The sequence below is a fragment of the Nyctibius grandis genome, chromosome 4 (assembly GCF_013368605.1).
Source record: "Nyctibius grandis isolate bNycGra1 chromosome 4, bNycGra1.pri, whole genome shotgun sequence".
Lineage (NCBI taxonomy): Eukaryota > Metazoa > Chordata > Aves > Nyctibiiformes > Nyctibiidae > Nyctibius > Nyctibius grandis.
This window is the reverse complement of record NC_090661.1, coordinates 61,752,272-61,763,685: the sequence shown is the minus strand read 5'-3', so window position 1 is coordinate 61,763,685 and position 11,414 is coordinate 61,752,272.

The following is an 11,414-nucleotide window of genomic DNA, read 5'->3' as shown; positions in this document are numbered from 1 at the left end:
CCCCAGCATGAACCAGAGCCTTGCTCAGTCCCAGAAGCCGGTTTGCTCTCAGCAACTTTCCCCAGCTCCTCACTTCTTTGGCATCCGTGGGGAGCCCAGGAGAGCCGCTGGGGAAGGAGGTAGGGAGGCAAGAGCCCAGCTCTGTGTGTGCCCTCCAGCTCTGCTCACCCCACCTCGCCATCCGCACCCCCCTCCACCCATTGCTGTCCCACTAATGGGTGGCGAGTGCGAACGCACCACACGCACGTCCCACGCCGCTCTCCCCTGCAGAACGCTGGCTGCCTCGTGATTACTAATCATGGTCTCAATGTATTTGCAATTAGCTCGCTTGGAGAGAGCAGCTCCCAGCGACGACTTGTCATTGTACTTTGGCCACCAGCTGATTTGCTCCTTACCCAATGTGTGCCACGGCAGCCCTGGCACAGCCCCACGTGGCTTTTGTTGAGGCTGCCGGGGGGCAAAAGGGGCAGCTGGTGCCAGTGCCTGGGCACATGGCTGCAGGAGGAGGAGGAAGGGCCCCACCACCCCTGTCCTCTGCCTCAGCATGGAGCCATGCTGCATGCAGGTCCAGGCCCGGATCTTTACAAGGTTGTGTTGTGAGCAGAAAAGGACAGGAGAGGAACAACAGCCAGGAAAGGGGACAGCATGGGGATGGTGACAGAGGTCCGCACCATGGGGACAGCTGGGGGGCTCAGCACCCCTCCAGCGGGACCTTTCGGCTGATGCTGGTACAAGCAGGGCAAGGACAGAGGCTTTGTGGGTGCAGTTTACAGGATCCCAGGAGGAGACTGGAGAAGTGCCTGGAAGGGACATCAGTGGAGGGGTTACAAACCGCAAGCAGCTCTGACCTGACACCAGTGTGGATTTGGGAGTACAGGAGGGGGAAGAGGCCACCCCCGTCCCACCCTTCATGCTCCCACTGCTTCGCAGCTTCCAACTAGTCAGACCGGGGAGGAGTGGACACAGGGACCCATCGCTCCTTGGAAATCTCTCTGTCTCCCAAAACCTTAACCCACTTGGTGCCATTTCCCACCTCTGCTGCAAGAGCAGGAGTGAGCAGAGCAGTGGGGGTCCTGCCCCCAGGATGCCCCTGTGCAGCCCCAGGATATGCACCATGCCCTGTGAAGGAAGATGGAGGTACCCCTGCCTGGAGCTCTGTCCCCACCGGTGTCATGGACATGGCCTGCAAATTGCCAAGAGAAAAATCTCCTGAGCAGCAGCTCTCAGCCTGGGCATGAGCCAAAACGCAGTCAGCACTTTCTGCACAGGGAGCTGGATGCGGAGAGGTGTCCTCGAGGTGGAAGGCTCCCGTGCTCTCATTACCACTCACAAATCTCTCCCGGGGGACACTTGGGGTGAATTCTGGCTGCAGTGAAATGTCTTGTATTTTATAGAGGGGGGCAAAAAATATAAATCATGGATACTCAGCAATAACGGCTTGGAGAAAGGACTGCAGTGTGCAGAGGGCAGGGTGCATGCTTCTCCTTGGCCTCAGCACCCTGCAGCACAGCCAGGGCTGGTGGGAGGGGAGAAACTGCTCACAGGACCCTGTGCAGAGAGCAATGCCATGGCCCCTGAAACCCAGTGTTTTGGGGGGTGCTCCACATCCTTATTTTTACTTCTTGTATCCTGCAGTCACTGCTTTTGGGCACTGCTCGTTTCAGCCGCTCCACAGCTCCAGTCCCAACAAAGCTGGTGTTTGTTTGATTTTAAGTGAGCCAGGATCCATCCGACATGCAGGCAGAGGTCTGAAATACCCAGTCTGCCCTGCGTTTGTCAAAGGGTCTGTGAAATCCTGCTCACAGAGGGACAGTCCCCGCTCCTGCTGCTCTAGCACTAGGGTAGGACAGGGCAGGGCAATTACAGAAATCCCAGGAAGACCTGTGATCTTGGGGACAGCTGCCCACTGCAGCGTTACTGCTGGGAGCGACGGGACGGAATAACCCGGCCTTTGCTGCGGGTCTCTCCCCGGGGCCAGAGCACGCTCCTCTCCAACCCAGCTTTTGTCGCTGCTACCGCCCCAAGGTGCTGCTGCGCCCCAGCACCAGGCAGGCGCCACGGAAGGCTGCACGGGAGTGAGATTTGGATCGGGTGGTTACAGGGAGAGAGAAACAAAGATGAAAGGAAGCAGAAATCAGTCCCCAGAAGTGAAAGCAGCTGCCCTAACACAGAGATCAGCATATTTTATCCCTTGCTGCCAGCCCGTCCCTCTGCTCCCCAGCCTGCTCCCCAGTGCTGCTGCCCGCGATGCCCCTGGGGAGGGCGAGCACATCGCTGCCGCAGAGGGGGAAAACAGCGCACAGCAGATGCTTGACCTTCCCAGCACTGAGTTATAAACTCATATCAGTCAGAAACATCATTGCCCTTAGCCAGTCAGCAAAGCCACCTCCTAAAGCCCTTCAGGGACATCCAGCACCTCTCTGAATTTCCATGTTGTACAATTTCATCGCTTAAAACAGCTGTAGCCTGCAACACAAGGGACTTATCCAGTGCGTGCCCTCGGCCCCAGCACTTTGCAACTGGAAAGGGAGCCCAGCGCTGAGCATGAAGCGGCAATGGTTGTGAGCACCGGTCCTTGAGGCAAGCAGTCGACCCCAACACACACACGCTCCCTGCAGCCCTCCAAACAGCCAAGACACCATAGCACCGTTCCCAGAAAGTTATTAAGCACATGGAAAAATAATTCTGCGATAGCTGCATTAGGGCCCATGGCCTCAAGCAGAGGGGAGAGGGCAGAAGCATGCCAAAACCCAGTGGCCCCTGGTGCCAAAGCTGCCCCCACGGGTGTACAAGGCTGCTCCCGGGGCACGGTGACAGGCTGGGCTGTACCCAGGCACACGGTGTTTGCCAGTCTCCTTGGCATGGTGCGTCTTAAGGTTTGGACATGAAGCAAATCCTAAATAACTGTGGAGAAGTGCCCTGCCAGGTGACAGCCCCTCTCTAGCTGTTGTCTCTTGCCCCTGCCCTCAAGGCAGGCAGCCCATAGCAGTGATCCAAGGGAGCAGAATGAGATCCCATGTGAAATTTCCTTTTACTTAAGAAAACATCAAAGCATCAGGTGCAGCAGCACGATCTGTATTGCCAGGAACAATCCCTGGTAGCAGAGGAGCTGTGTGCCCACCCAGGAGAGGCACGGTGCCATGTCAGGGCCAGTCAGGAGCCAAACTGAGTATTCAGTAAACCCACAGAGACAAACCCTCTTTGGGACTCTGCACCAATTCAGCAAGGGGAGCCCGCCTGGTGCTTACAGGCCTCCAGCAGCCACACAGTCACCTTCCCCTGGGGGCAGCAAGGCAGGAGTCGTCACCTGGAGGGGGATCACATTTGATCTCAGAGCTCTCTGGAAGCCATACTCCCACTCACTTCTCATCTCAGGGTCCAAAGCAGGAGGACAAGGGCTTCCTGCTGGGAACAGCTGCAAGAAGCAGCTCTGGAGCTACATCTGCATGGATGTGGGGATCTGAGCAACCAGGCCTGCTTCTCACGTCCTGAGCCCGCACCCTGCCAGACACTTTAACCAGCCCACTTCATCCAGCCCCTGCACTGGGGTAAGATTTCTTTTTATCCTCGGGGGACTGAGAGCCCCTTACCAGGCTCCACTGTCCACCCCAGGACACCTGCTAAAGGGACAACAGCTGGGGACAGGCTCACACCCCTCCTGCATTCCTGCTGGCTGATGGTGCAGGGTACGCTGACACAGACACCATTTCTACCAGCCAGGGCGGATACAAATAATCTCCTCTGTGGGAGTTTCTGTGTTGGCACAAAGCAGCCATCGAGTGTCCATAGCGATGTCTGCAAACAACCCCTGCCTCTCATCAGCACAGCAGTGCTGTCAAAACACACATTTCCACCAGCTGCAACCAGTATCCTGAGCTGTGGCCAAACACCGCTTAACCCAATTTGCAGCTCATGGGGTGGAAGTCAGGCCCCAGGGTCTCCTCCACGTTTGCCAGCCTGGCTGGTGGGAACCCAGCCCTCCCGTTACCTCCCAGGGGCCGTACCCCGTTCTTGGGAGCCCATTGGACGCATGAGAGCATGCATCGGGTCCACCATACACCCGTGCCAGAGCCAGCTCCAGCAGTCACCCCAAAGGAGCAAAGAGCTGGGTGGGCTCACCTGTCTCACCAAGTGGGGCAGAGGAAGACACTCGGATTGTCACCTCTTTTGGCCAAACAAGGACAAGCCAGACGCGTTCCTCGATGGTGACAGGCTCCAGGGCTCAACTCAGGCGTGCAGAAAGGAACCGCACAACTGATTCATGGAAAACCGGCATTGGGGAAGGATGGGGGAAATCACCTCTTTCGCCACTTGTTTTGACCACCAGATATTTCCCCCTTCCTCAAACAATTCCAGGACTTGATCACACTGAAGCAAGCTATCCCGGAGAGCAGGAGATAGGTCCATTTGTAGGACCAAGAAGTCAGAGGTTTTGAAAATGCTTCTTACCAGACAGCAAGCAAACCCAAGGCTTGAAACACTGGAAAACTTCAAAAAAATTTTAAAAATCCCCCTGCAATTTTTGCAAGAGACAGTCCAGGCTTGGGCAACATACATGTCTGCACAGCACCCTCTGGAGACCAGGAGAGCTCCTCACCCCGCTCTCCCCGAGCTGGCACTGCTCCCATCACCCTAAATAACAGAATCACAGAATCACAGAATCAACCAGGTTGGAAGAGACCTCAGGGATCATCGAGTCCAACTGCTGCCCCTACACCACCCTGTCAACTAGACCATGGCACTAAGTGCCATGTCCAGTCTTTTCTTAAACACATCCAGAGATGGTGACTCCACCACCTCCCTGGGCAGCCCATTCCAATGTCTAATAACCCTTTCTGTAAAGAAATTCTTCCTAATGTCCAACCTGAACCTCCCCTGGCGAAGCTTGAGGCTGTGCCCTCTTGTCCTATCGCTAGTTGCCCAGGAGAAGAGGCCAACTCCCACTTCACTACAACCTCCCTTCAGGTAGGTGTAGACTGCAATAAGGTCACCTCTGAGCCTCCTCTTCTCCAGGCTAAACAACCCCAGCTCCCTCAGCCATTCCTCGTAGGTCAGACCCTCCAGACCCTTCACCAGCTTGGTCGCCCTCCTCTGCACTCGCTCCAACACCTCAACATCTTTCTTGAAGTGCGGGGCCCAGAACTGGACACAGTACTCAAGATGCGGCCTCACCAGTGCCGAGTACAGAGGGACGATCACTTCCCTAGACCGGCTGGCTACACTATTCCTAATAGAGGCCAGGATGCCATTGGCCTTCTTGGCCACCTGGGCACACTGCTGGCTCATGTTTAGCCGGCTGTCGATCAGCACCCCCAGGTCTCTTTCCACCGGGCCGCTTTCTAACCACTCTTCCCCCAGCCTGTAGAGCTGCATGGGGTTATTGTGGCCGAAGTGTAAGACCCGGCACTTGTTCTTGTTGAACCTCATGCCGTTGGTCTCGGCCCATCTATCTAACCTGTCCAAATCCCTCTGAAGGGCCTTCCTACCCTCCAGCAGATCGACACTCCCACTCAGCTTGGTGTCATCTGCAAATTTACTGAGGGTGCACTCAATCCCTACGTCTAGATCATCTATAAAGATATTGAACAGCACCGGCCCCAGAACTGAGCCCTGAGGAACACCGCTAGTGACCGGCCGCCAGCTGGACTTTGCCCCATTCACCACCACTCTCTGGGCTCGGCCATCGAGCCAATTTTTAACCCATTTAAGAGTCCACACATCCAAGCCCCGTGCAGCCAGTTTGTCCAGGAGGATGCTGTGGGAGACAGCTAACATCTCGCTACAAAGCTGCCAGCTGCCTTCTGCGATCTGTCACAAAGAAGAAACCTTCTATAAAGGCTCATTCTTGCCAGGAATGGCATCGCATATCATTTCAATTACGATTCATTGCTGGGGGAGGAGGAGCAGGGAGGTGAGGAGAGGGTCGGTGTTTGTCTTCACGTTTAAAGCAATTTGTTTCCTCTCCACCTATCCTGCTGCACTGTAACGACACAAGCAAAAAAATTTGGAAGGAAGAGGAACTCTGGGGATAGCAAAGGCTGCTCTTCCTTAAGAGGGCTCTGCTTGCAGGAAGCCCACTTCGTTAAGAAGACAAGGGAGCTCACTGTCTTTTCATGCTCCACAGCAAGGAGATGTGAAGAGCTTTAGGCAGCACAGCTCGAGTGCCAGCCGTGGGAGTACCAGTGGAAAGTGCAATGAGTAGGGCAGGGGATGTCAGAGCATCCAGAGCCACCTACCAGTGCCTGCCCCCAGCAGCACAAGGGAACATCCACCTCAGCATATCCTGCGCGTGGTAAGGACGGCATTTCTTAGCCACCCTTCCCTCGCACCGTGCCCACCCTTCCTGCGTTTGCTTTTTTCTCTGGCATCCTCATTTCATCAAGAAAAGGCACTCAGCCACCCAGCACTTTCAGGCTACCTGCTGTAGACGCCGGTATCGGCTGGTTGGGTCGTACTCACGTTTGGGTGCTGGCAGCGTGGCAGTGGCTTTTGCCAGGACACTGTGGTCTTGCATCTAAGCACAGGCAGGACATTCCCACATTGCTAAACCCAGTATTACCCCTGTAGTGATGTGAAAGAGAGGAAATGGAATTTCAGTGAGAAAAGGGTAGGAGGGAAGAAACGTAAGGACAGACGGATCAGTGTAGTGCATGCTCCAAGTGACACGTTTCGTACACCACTACTGAGGATCGAGGTTTTCAGCACTAGGCTGAATCTGAAACGTGGTGGAAATATTATTACTTCACTCATTTTAGAACAGCGTGCTGCTTTTACAGACTGCACCGTGTTCCATGATTTCAAACACACACCTCAAATGCATTTCTGAGTTGAGAAGAGTCACTAATGACACTGGAGAAGGAAAAAAAAATAAATCTATATTTTCAGACATTCAAGCCACACTCTGTCTCTCCTTTCCCCCACCTCTTTGGGAAAACTGCACCACAAATGCATGAAAAGCAGTTTCAATTATTCCTACTCCATTTGCATGAGGGCTCTTGACACAGACGTTAGCATGAACACCATCGCCTAGTTTATTCTAGCAGAGTTATCGCATGGAAAATAGGACTCTGATAAAAGTTATGGCAAGTTTCCTGTGAAGAGGAAGGGAAATGCCACAACAAAGGTCTATCGGGTGTGTAAGTGTAAAGCACTCAACAGCCAACATCCAGTGGGTTCCAAGAGGAGAAAGGATGCACCTTGGCCATTTGCAAGTCAACAGCAGTCATTCAAATTCAACACACCAGGTTTTGTTAAAAAATATTATTTCCTACTTAGATTTATTTTTCCTTTAATAACACAGTTTAGCATTTCAGAGTTCAGCATTCTACACTCTTACACACTGTCCTTGTTTATTAGCATTTAAACACAAAAAGACATAGCAAGACCTCCAAACACAAATAAATACAAAAACACAATATACAATAAACTGAAATACAACATATAATAATGCTATTGGGAAATTAAGACATGTTGCTAATTCCTTTCTTCTTTTATTATTATTTTAACAACATGGTTATTGCTGAGCAATAAATTATACATTTTAAAGTTGTTTTTCCCCCTAAAAGAAAAGGACGAGAACCACTGGTTACCAGATCACTTGCACTGTATCCTTACAGCTATTGATAATTAAGACAGGCAGAATATACACAATCAAATGAGGTTGGCCTTCTTTGGTCTTTGTTTTTGATCATAAAACTGAACACAAGTGTACCGTTCACTGAAGAGTATGAGATTAAAGAAATGGATACACAAGTTTCAAACACATTAATTTGTACATTATTCTCTATCACTGATGTCTTTTCCGTAGATGCTTCTTACAGAATTTCTTGGAAACAAATGTCAGCTTTAGTTTTCCCGATTATTACGTTGTTCCATGCGTCTTAAAGGTTATCCTACTTGTCTAAGAGAAATGGACCTACGTTTAGCCCATCATCTCCTAATGGGGTATTTTTCACAGCTCCACTAAATCATTGGAGTTTTATACCTTGTAGAAAAAATCCTGAACTTCCCCGGTTTTGTTTGTTTTTTTTTTTTTCTATAAAACTGAAAAAAAAATATATAAACCAAACAACAGGTATAAGAAAAACAAAATAGGTGGATCATCACATGATGCATCAGCAACGATGGAAGCTTGTACCTTCCCATTCCACAAGTACAGATTATACAACTCTCTGCCAGTGACGCAGGTCATAGTTGGAAGAGGTGTCCTTTCAGATGTGAGCTATATTCAAATCCAAAGCTCAGAACACTATGCAAGAAAATGACCTTTACGAATGATAATGCTGGTTTATCTCAGTAACCCTTAGACAGAGTCAAAATTTTATCACTACGCATCACACTGCCAGCAATGGAGCGTGTGAACACCGGCATTGCTAAGAAGTTAAAAAGTCCTTGCAGAACTGGCAACCAAATTAAAAGCTTAGTTCCAAAGGACCAAAAACACAAACACCACATAGAGACAACAAACCCTTCCCTAAATGGGTAGGTTAGTAAGCCACAGAGTTGGGATCCAGATTTGAATTCCGCATCAAGTCTGGGATGTTTGGATCCAGGATTTTGGTTCAGGTGCTTCTCTGTGAAATTTAGAACTTATTCGAACCCTAAGGAACTAATCCTAACTTGGAGGGAAAAATATGAAACAAACACAGCCTAGTATCTACACTAAGATCATGAAATGGAAGACAGAAGCTGCAGTCTTGACCATAAATTAGAAGAGAAATAGGAATAGTCAGATCCCTTACATGTTGTATATCTCTAACTCTTCTAAATCTTAAGAGGATGTCCCTGAATCAGCAGTCCAAAGTTTTCCACAACCTTCCTATCTGGTGCTTCTCAGCAAAGGCCTGGATTAAGAGGCAGGAAAGAACAACTAAGCCCTCCATATTGTGGTTTAAAGGAAAAGGGAGAAAGCTCCACAAGAAAGAAATGGTCAGTCACACTACAGGCTGGTAGAACAAAGATGAATCCACTTCACTTTAAAATGGTATTCTCCCTCCTCAGTTAAGAGGAGCATCAAATGAGACTTATTTTGTTGGGTGATTTTGAACAAACAGAGCAGGACACATATTTGCTGCTACTATTCACATCGACACGTTGTGCTGGCCTTCCACTCCGCGGGCCGTGCAAAGCACCGCCAAGTAGTGAGCAACGTCTGGGCTACCATACATGTACAACCCCAAATCACGACAGCTTGTATGTTTAATTCTAGCCCTTACTGTCCTGATGTGGGTCTTTAAGGTATGTTGACTTGTTTTTCGGTTCCTTTAAGGGACAAATGTATTAAAAGAGTAAAACCTAGTGAATCAAAGATAACACTAGGGAACTGGAACCTCTCATTCAGTCCTGGCTGCAGGAGATTCCTTTCGTGACTCTGGGCAAGTCACTTCACATCTCATCCTCGATTTCCTTTTTCCAGAAAAGACAAATAGCACTTGCTATAAGAAGAACATGTTTGCAGATGCAAAGTGCTTCCTACGCTGTATATAGCACTAAAAACTACTCTCAGACAGACTGAATTCCCACACCGATCCTTTTCATTGCAGTAGCTATGATTTCTAGGTCAACCAGAATATAGAGGTATTGACTGAACAGGACAGAAATTCCAGGAAGAGGTCCAGCTGCTTTTTATTATCTTTTGTTCCCAAACTAAAGGAAAGAATTTGCAATTAACAAGTTGCCCATCGCTACGTGTGTTTAAAGTACAGGAACCTCCAAATTAACGGAGTATGAGGAAGGACACATGTCCTACATGACATTCCAAGGTCTTCAGAAAGGCTAAACAAACTGTTTGTTTGCTATATACAGGTCTTCAAACCTGGAAGATGTGAATCCAAAGTCTGCCCTTAGCCAAGATCCTCCCTCAGCAGCAGCAAGTTATATTTGCACCAATTGATCAAGCATAACTTGGAGGAAAGGGTTTTGTTTCATCACTTCTACATAAAGACTTTGCATATATACGTGTATGCATGTCTGTATGTATATGTATGTACCTACACATGTAGGAGTACTTTACAGAGCAAAAACTAAGAGATGAGGTATGCAACCCAAGAATTTTTCCCCCTCACCTATTTGTATATTTGCATAGTTAAATCATATCAAGGCATCAATACTGCAGTCACATTGTTCATTCTTCTGCGGTGCAGGCGACTTTTCACGTCACTCCCTACACGCTTCTGTCTTGGACCAAACAGCACCAGTGTTTTAAAAATGAAACAAAACAACAACAGAAACCCTGCATTGTTGGTGAAATGCCTATCCCATGTGATGGAATACAGATACAAATAGGTGGTAGCTTTTAAACTCCATCTCAACGAGCCATCACAGTGGCAAGCTGAGAAACATGAGCAATACAATCACAACTTAACATTCATGGGTTCAACACTTGTAATTACAACTAACACAAATCTCTATTACCTTTGCATTTGAGAAATTCACCAGGCACAGAAACAGGCACATATCTTCAACTTTCCTTTTCCTAGTAGGAAAACCCACGGGAAAAGGAAATAAACTGCATTTCATATTTATAAGAAAGCTAGCATGTTACCCACAACATTTTTTTTTTCCCCCATCAAAATTATGTCACCCACCGTCCCCTTTTCCTATTGCACATTCTCTTGGTGAAGAACATTTACAGTACAAGGCTGAAATCAACATTGCATATTGTAAGTCAGCAGTTGAAGGTGTACCATGTAGACAGTAACTGAAACAAGACCCCTTTAATTAAATCAGAGAAGTAATGCAGACGTGGTCATGCATCGTAATCGCAGGTTGGTCTTTAAACACCCAAATAGTTTCATCCTGTTTAGAATTCAAGACTTTCTAGGTAACAGATGCACTCACCCTGTGCTGAAGAGCATACAAAAAGGGCAACATCCAGACTGTCACACACTGGAATCTCCCTAGAGAAAGCTGGAAACAGAAAGAGGCTTGTACGTAACTCGGAGCGTCATCGTTAAGAAAGAATACCAGCAAGAGACTTCAGTTGTGCGCTGCTAAGAATTACTAGGCAGAGGGGAAAAAAAGGGTCTGTTGAAGAAACTCTGTTCAAAGTAATGCAAATACTCTGGGATCCCCTTGCAGTAATGGCACGCCACAGGAGTTAGCCAGGATTCAAGAGTATCTGTGGGGGCAGACTGTTGCCCCATGAATCACTTTAAACAGACAGTCCCTAGAAAACTTCAGATATCTGGGTCAGGAACATACAGAAAAAAGGATAAAGGGCATTTCAATGATGAGAGAAAAAGGTTAATAATTTTTAAAGTGTTGAGTAAAGCACCAGGTATCTTTTCCTTTCAATTTAGAGAATATACAGTGGCCTTGTTTTCACAAAATGCTACATACTCCTTGCTGGAAAGCAGAGGAAACCGATTTCTATGTACACAGTAAGAACTCTACAGAGATGGCCCGCGAGTTCT